Here is an 8,740-nt window from a genome sequence, read left to right as displayed (position 1 = left end):
TACAGATAGAGTTATTTTTAAAAAGCACAACTATAGCATAATACTATTAAAACTTTGAATTTGGAATGCTTATAAATCTACTTATAAATTTATAAATTTGAAGGTTTGCATAAACAATTTACCAAAAGAAGATAACGTGCCTTCTCACTTGTTAATGTGCCTGACTCACTTGATTAAACTTAAAAGTCTTTATATTTAATCACTATTTAAAAATATATTCTGTCCACATATCCTCAAATGACAGACTTTGGCAGTTAAACATAATTCTCTTAATGTTTTAAACACATATAATATAAATTTTATGTAAAATATTCCAAAAATAGAAAAAAGACAAATTTCTCAAGTATTTTTAAAAGGCTACTAGAGGAAAAAAATTATACATTCCCATCGAGTTGGGTGTACGCAAGTTTTGATACTGGACAATATACATTAATGTAATTTCTCATGGGCTTCCCAGGTGGTGCTAGTGGTAAAGAACCTGCCTGCCTGTGCAGGAGACATTAGAGACATGGGTTTGATCCTTGGGTCGGAAAGATCCCCTGGCGAAGGAAATGGCAACCCACTCCAGTATTTTTGCCTGGAGAATCCCATGGACAGAGGAGCCTGCAGTCTACAGTCCATAGGGTCACAAAGAGTTGGACACAACTTAGCCACTTTGCATGCAATCTCTGATGACAAATCAAAGATGAAAGAAACATAACCACATCAATAGACACAGAAAAATCCAACATACTACATTAATAACAAAATAAAACTATAATCGAAATAGGAATAGAAGAACAATTTCTTAGCCTAACAAAGTTACATTCACTAAAACTACAATAATATTATACTTAAGGGTGAAACATAGAAGCTTTTTATTTCCTAAATCAGGATCAAGACTAGAGTGCTTACTATCACTGCTTTTAATTCATTGCTTGGAGGGTGTAGCTAATACAAATAAATTATAAAAGGAAATAAAATCTATTTGGATAGAAAAAAAGAAATTTAAAAAATCTCATTTTCAGGAACAATGTGATTGTCTGCATAGGAAACCCAAGAAAATTTACAAACTAGTAAGCAAGTATTCTGGACACAAATTCAATATACAAAAATAGAAAGTATAATGAAAAAAATCTTCATTTAAAAGGGACACAAAGGTTGGAATCAACACAGTAATAAATTTCACAAAAGACATTCAAATTTCATTTGCTACTGCTAAGTCACTTCAGTCATGTCCGACTCTGTGTGACCCCATAGATGGAAGCCCACCAGGCTCCCCCGTCCCTGGGATTCTTCAGGCAAGAACACTGGAGTGGGTTGCCATTTCCTTCTCCAATGTGTGAAAGTGGAAAGTGAAAAGTGAAAGTGAAGTCCCTCAGTCGTGTCCTACCCTTAGCGACCCCACAGACTGCAGCCTACCAGGCTCCTCCATCCATGGGATTTTCTAGGCAAGAGTACTGGAGTGGCTTGCCGAAAAATAGTAAAACTATATTGTGAGACATAATGAACACACAAATGAAGCAATGTAATGTGTTCACAGGTGGGAAGACTCAACAATATTTAAACAGTTTTTCTAAATTAATATATTAATTAAATGCAAATCTAATTTTTTTTTTTTTTTGCAAGATTTATTGTGAACAGAGGGGAAGGGCTCAGTCCTTCTTGGCTGCCGCTTTCCTCATGGCGGCCAAGACGTTGCTCAGCTCTTCTCTCTTCCTTTTCGCGCGGATGTGTGTCCCCACCCTTTTCTTGATGAACTTGAGGGCCCGCTTGTCCTTGGAGACCTTGAGCAGCTCCATGGCTCGTTGCTCGTAAGGGGCGAAGCCACACACCGCCCGGATCATGTCCCGCACTAACTTGGTGTTTTTGGTGAGACGCCCGCGGCGGCGGCTGTGCCTCAGCTTGCCCACGTTCTTGGTCACCTTGTGACCCTTGTCGATGCCCACAGCCATGGCGTAGCGCAGAGCCATGGTTGTTGTTCTACAATGGCTTCCGTGGCGGAAGGACCTCCAAGGAGTGGAACTCTGGGATATCTCTGCAAATCTAATTTTTTTAAAAAAAGATTTTTCATGAACCTTGATTTCATGAACTTTCATGAACTAAAATTCTTATGGAAATATGAAGGTCAATTGGCTAAATATATTGGGGAAAAAATTTTTTGAGGAAGTAGAAGGTAGGAAGATTTACCATATCAAGAGTCCAGAAATATTACTGCTGCTGCTGCTGCTGCTGCTAAGTCACTTCAGTCGTGTCCGACTCTGTGTGACCCCATAGATGGAAAACGACAAGGCTCCCCCTTCCCTGGGATTCTCCAGGCAAGAACACTGGAGTGGGTTGCCATTTCCTTCTCCAATGTGTGAAAGGGAAAAGTGAAAGTGAAGTCACTCAGTCGTGTCCGACCCTTAGCGACCCCACGGACTGCAGCCTACCAGCCTCCTCCATCCATGGGATTTTCTAGGCAAGAGTACTGGAGTGGCTTGCCATTGCCTTCTCCGGAAATATTACTACAAAGCTATAATTACAAATACTGTTGTATTAGTGTAAAAAAAATTCTGAAATAAAATAGATTGCTTAAAAACAGGCCCCTACAACTTATTATAATAATAACTTAGTAATGGCCAATTACTATATTCAGTGGTGATACTGTACCATAGAAAGGAATTATCAAGTAGGACAAATGATTTTGCATCAGCTCTATCCCTACCTCACATAAACTGTAAAAATCAGTTTCAAGTGACTTTAAGATCTAAATGTCAAAAGCAGCATTTAAAAAAAAAGAAAGTAATATAAGATCATAATTAACCTCAGGGAAGGCATAAACATACAAGCTGTGAAGGGAGAAAAACACACATTTGATTACATATAAATTTAAAATGTTTATGTATCAAATATTTACAACATAATGAAAAAAATGTGTTTAGCTTTCACTATCTACCTGAGAATTTCTGGATCTTTACTTCTTGCACTGTTTTACTATCAAGCCAGTAACACAAGACAGCTAATACACAATATAACGTCATTTAAAATGCCATTTTATTTTTTGAACATATTCTATGCCAGAGGATTTGTGGCACATAGACTACAGTGCCCTAACAAATCTTATTTACTCAGCCTCCCACCCAGCCTGTTGCCATTAGTGGTTACAGTTATCCTCAAGAATGGTAGAATATTTCTGAAGCTTTAAAGGCTTTAGCAAGGGAGTTTTGACTTCAGTTCCTTGAGTTCAGGAGCTCAATTTGTGTCTTAAGAATGTGATGAGGTGCTATCTAATTTTTATTTGATGGAAGCATTATTTTATTTAGAATGTCCATAAAAGCACCTGCTCACCAAACCCACAACAGATCAGCTTTATCAAAAATTCAAAACACCTCCAAGGTAATTTGCTATAAGTCTATCCTTTGCTTATTTAGCTCATTCTCTTCTTCGGTAATCTTCCTAATTGAGTGTTTTCTTCATTGGGCAAATTCCCAGCTTGAGTCACATTTGTTATTCTGAAAGAAACTGATTATTTCCATCCATGTTTGTACATGTCTGGTTAGCTTAAAAAGCCCAGGGAGCATGCATGGGGGAGAATGTAAACATGTTTATGTATATGTTTATATGACTGTTCTCACTCACCATACATATACATAAACAGCTTTGAACGAAAACCAGTAGATTCTGTGCCTGCTCCCTTCACGAGGTAAACTTTCCAATATAATCTTGTTTCCCCCTATAGACCTGGTCCTAATTTGTCTTTTCTTTATCTCAAAATTCCTGGGCTGTCAAGCCAAGTTAGTCTTAAAAGGACTCTGGGAATTGCAGTCAAGAGAAAGATATATTAAAGTATCATTATTCAAACATAAAAATTTAATAAAAATGTTAACAAGGTTTCCCCTAGGTGGGGGTGTTTATTGCTTACATTTTTTTTTTTAACAACACAATTACATTTCTATAGATAGAGGTCAGGTATAACCTGACTTGCTATTAAAGAAAATGTGGGGGGGAAAGAACATACTCCTCCAAATGTTATATATGCCACTTTCTTTCCTATGTAATTTTAAAAACTCTTTTAATTTTTCCCCAGTTTCAAAGGAAAGTTCAAACATGAATGATGGCCATGGCTTTTTCTTTAATTTCTGACATCTAATCTTTACTTTGGGCTTCGCCAGTCACATCTCACTATGTCTCACTGCATGTGCCCTGACACAATACATCATGGCCAAGGTGATCCAATATCGTGTGACATTTTTTTTTAAAGGATATTAAATGGTGGCAGAAGATACGCCTGAATCACGTCAACGTGGGCCCAGGGGCATTGTTCTTCACTAACAGTTTGCTCTCTCAGAGTCTGGCTAGAGGAATTATTATTGTCCTTTATATATAAACATCCTTATCCAAATAGTCTCCTCTTATGCCTAATATATGCATTCCTGTCATAAGAAAGCCTCTTGCTTAAGCTGCTTTTCTGTCTATTTGTAGTCTGTTCAGGCACACAGTCCCCAGCAGGAGTCCAGCTCCATGATTCATTGCCTCAGATTTCCTATGGAGCTTACATGATGCTCGCTCAGCCCCATACGGTTTTGTATCCATTATAACCAGGGACAAGTAAGCAGGGCTCAGGAGTCTGAGCATCTATCTAAGAATAGCTCCCTGACGCCTTGCTTTACTCACAATAAATGAACAATGAACTCTTTACATGCTAACCCCGTATGGCGAAGAGAAATTATAGGAGCTTAAATAAGGGAAGAAGCATTTAGAGTGAAGCTCCTTAAATGAGCAGGTCAATAACTAGTTTACAGAGACCAGGGCACCTGGCTAATGGGAGAATAAAGAATTATGCTTGTCACAGAAGAAGAAAGATGCTGTCCTGGTTTAGTGCTAAATAATTACATTCATTATACTGAGAATAGCTCTGCAAGTGGTCGGCTGCACTAGTTAATTCATTAGCAAAACTAATCGGCAAACCACAAACAACAATTGGGGGTAAATTTAACCAATTCTAATAGAAATATTGGAAAAACAGATTTTCTTTATACAAGAAGGAAAATTTTGCTGGACAACTGCACACATAATTGTATTATAATCTTACTTTGTCTTGAATTTCAGCATGAAAGAAGGGAATCATAACTAAGGTAGAGAGAGGGCATGTGAACAAATGATAAATGCACTGGATTATTTCAGATGACCTGAAATATCTCAGAGTTTGAATGCTAATCCTGACAATGAACAGAAAACAAACTCCAATAACAAGGGATTTTCCACTGTCTGCTTTATGAGAACTGTGATTATATAAATAAATACAATATGTATGTTATATGTAACATATAGTAACTATAGTTTGATTCTTAATTTAAAAAATCCCTATAGTTTAATTTTTAAGAGTTAATAATATAACTTTGACTCCAGTAACCAAGAGAACCTTGGAGTAGTTTTACCTATTGACCAAACCACTTGAGGATTAAACGGCTGATACAAGACTCCAGTATAATTAGAATGTTTTTCATTCTTACTTTTATGGAATTAATTTGTTCATTTGTATATTCAATATGCATCACAACTTTAGACAAAAGTCCTGCAAGAGAAACAGGACTTTGCTGTAGTGGAAATGGGGAAAGTCACTAGATTTTATGGGACAAAGACTTTCCTTCTTAAAATGAACTTTTTTCCTTTATTTCTGGAAAGAAGTCTTTTTTCCTTCTTTTAGGATGGAAGAATTCAAACATACAATGCTAGGAAAAAAGGTAAGATTAAGGGATAAATCCCAATAGGTCTACTGAGCCTGGTGGGTTTATTCTGTGTCATTGCAGGGCAGAGCTGTTTGTTTGGAATTTAAAAAAAACCTGTTCTACTAATGTGTTTAATTCAGGATAAAATCACTGATTTGATCAATTACAGATATAGTTATCATGGAATTTTTTCCAAATAAATGATGGTCTATGGGCTTCCCTGGTGGCTTAGATGGTAAAGCATCTGCCTGCAATGCAGGAGACCCAGGTTCGATTCCTGGGTTGGGAAAATCCCCTGGAGAGGGAAATGGCAACCCACTCCAGTACTCTTGCCTGGAAAATTCCATGGACGGAGGAGCCTGGTAGGCTACAGTCCATGGGGTTTCAGAGTGACTTCACTTTCTCTCTTTCTTTCTTATGGTAGGATCTATGTATAATTCAAAAATTCCTTGATAGACCTTCAGTTCAGTTCAGTTGCTCAGTCGTGTCCGACTCTTTGCAACCCCATGAGTCACAGCACACCAGGCCTCCCTGTCCATCACCAACTCCCAGAGTTCACTCAAACTCATGTCCATCAAGTCGGTGATGCCATCCAGACATCTCATTCTGTATCGTCCCCTTCTCCTCCTGCCCCCAGTCCCTCCCAGCATCAGAGTCTTTTCCAGTGAGTCAACTCTTCGTGTGAGGTGGGCCAAGTATTGGAGTTTCAGCTTTAGCATCAGTCCTTCCAATGAACACCCAGGACTGATCTCCTTTAGAATGGACTGGTTGGATCTCCTTGCAGTCCAAGGGACTCTCAGACCTTAGAATCAACATAATGAGATACTCCTGTTCATCGATGACTTATCTCTTCAAGCAAGAACAGCAATGCCAGCCAAATGCTGAAAGCAATAATGATATTAAAAAGTTTTTTCTTTCCTTTTTTTAAGCTCTCTATTCCTAAAAATCGGGAGTATGTAGGAGGATCATGGCTTCTACTATTCTCTAGCCCAGGATTTCTCAACCTTGGCACTACTGATCTTGTAGACTAAACAGTCTTTTGTTATAGGGATAGTCCTGTGCATTGCAAGATGTTTAGCAGCATTCCTGGCTTCTACTCACTAGAGGCCAGTAGCAAGCCTCTCAAGTTGTAGCAATCAAAAACACCTCCAGACATTGCAGAAATTCCCTTGGGTAGCAAAATCTCTCACCTTTCTCCCCATCCCTCCATTCTCCATTAAGAACCATGGCTGTGGTCCCATCACCCACTGCTTTTCTAGGCACAACTCATACTTCAGGGCCTCTAGTCTGGACTCTCCCAGATCTTTCCACTTTGCATACCTTGCTCCATCTAACTACCAGTCCTCTCACTCCCAAGCCCACCTATTCATTCTTCACACTTGGGTTTCTGTGAGCTCTATACTGAGCTGGTGCTTTGTCACTGAATTCCCACACAAATATCTTTATGGAAGCAATTGGTCTCTTTTTAATTACTGACTGACTGACTTTTTGGTGTGGGGTTTCCCTGGTGGCTCAGTGGTAAAGAATATGCCTGCCAATGCAGGAGATGTGGGTTTGATCCCTGGGTTGGGAAGATCCTCTGGAGAAGGAAATGGCAACCCACTCCATATTCTTGCTTGATAAATATGGACAGAGTAGCCTGACTGGCTACAGTCTATGGGGTTGCAAAAGAATCAGACATGACTTAGCAAGTAAACAGTAACAACAGCAAACCTGTGTGCTACCAGGTTGTAAACTCCTTATGGGAATGAAACATATTTTATATATCCTTAGCTCTCAGCATACTTTCTGGTGTATTGGAGTCAACTTCAAAGGAAAGAGGAAAACAAAACAATAAGGATGAAAGGAGAAACTCAGAATAAAAAGTGGCTTATTAAATAATACTGTTAATTAATACATTTGTGGGAGGGCATTTATAGCCATTATTAATCTGCAACATTCAGGGCAGGTTAATAAGAAGTATATTTTTGGTTGTTCCATGCAGTTGATTAAGAAATCAATTTAGGGCAAATAAATTGTTTATGTAAGTTTGTTATTTGTGCTGTGAGTTGTATACATGGGTTTATCCTTCCCTTCCATACCTCAACTAATCTCTGACACCCCTGGGGAATCTATCTACCACTTGGTTTGAAATTGCGCCAGGTATTCTCTACTGATACTCAAAATTACTTTAATTTTGAGGAATGATCCTAAACTTCTGTGGAGGTTTATAGCTTTTGCCTTTGTCACTATAAAAAGTTTTTTCTTCTTTTTCAATTAAGTTTTGCAATATGTTTGGTTTGGGATTTCTTAAGCTTCATAGAGTGGTTACATATATAACCCATTCTCATTTTGAATATTGCATTGAGAATTCTGCTTAGTGTCTAAGGCAGGTAACATTATAGTTATTGCATCTTCGAAAAGTGACAGCCCTTGGATGGAATGTCTTTTAACAACAAGAAAGAAAAGGAGAGAGAGCACACGGGAATGTGTAGTTGGAAGAACTCAAATTTACTTCTAATTGTGATCTCTTTTAGAACAATTATTCTCACCGAGGTACCCACAAACTGCAAATTATAATCTATTATTATTTCCTTTGGCACTGTCATTTTTTAAGAGAATATCAATACGCTGTTGAGATTTTTCTCTGCTTTCAGGCGACTTTCTCATATGTGTTATAGGAAGGCAAATAAGGAGAACATCAGTGTGGTAGACTGTATAACTGTTTCAAATGTCCACTGCCCATCCTGGTGAGATGATCATATATCCCCAACCCACTGATATCCTGTCTGGCCAAATTAATTGCCTTGGCCAAGGGAATGTTTATGAAAGGGATCCGTGCTGCCAACTGAAGATGGAATCGCTGTCCTGAGTTCCCTCATCAAGTTTTATTTTCTCAAAATAGCCAAGATTATGGCTATTTTGTCAGCTGAGTCTCAGAATGAGAAGATCATGAAGCAAGGATGCCTCTAATCCTTGAAAGACATGTTACATGAGTGAAGAAAATTTTTGTTGTTGTAAGTCACTGTAATGTTTCCCCATTCACTTAACAATTATTTTTTAAGATGTAC

At 38.2% G+C, this 8,740-nt stretch overlaps 1 non-coding gene and 1 pseudogene across 1 annotated transcript; one reads left to right on the top strand and one right to left on the bottom strand.

Moving 5' to 3' along the window:
* Positions 1–1,603: 1,603 nt before the first annotated feature.
* LOC129541098 (large ribosomal subunit protein eL36 pseudogene) lies at positions 1,604–1,982 on the bottom strand (annotated as a pseudogene).
* Positions 1,983–5,907: 3,925 nt separating this feature from the next.
* Positions 5,908–5,979, top strand: TRNAC-GCA (transfer RNA cysteine (anticodon GCA)). The gene has a single exon. It is a non-coding gene; the product is annotated as a tRNA-Cys (tRNA).
* Positions 5,980–8,740: the final 2,761 nt, after the last annotated feature.

Source organism: Moschus berezovskii, chromosome 4 (assembly GCF_049115385.1).
Source record: "Moschus berezovskii isolate FMDL1 chromosome 4, NW_MosBer_1.0, whole genome shotgun sequence".
Lineage (NCBI taxonomy): Eukaryota > Metazoa > Chordata > Mammalia > Artiodactyla > Moschidae > Moschus > Moschus berezovskii.
This window is presented reverse-complemented; position numbering and strand designations above follow the sequence as displayed.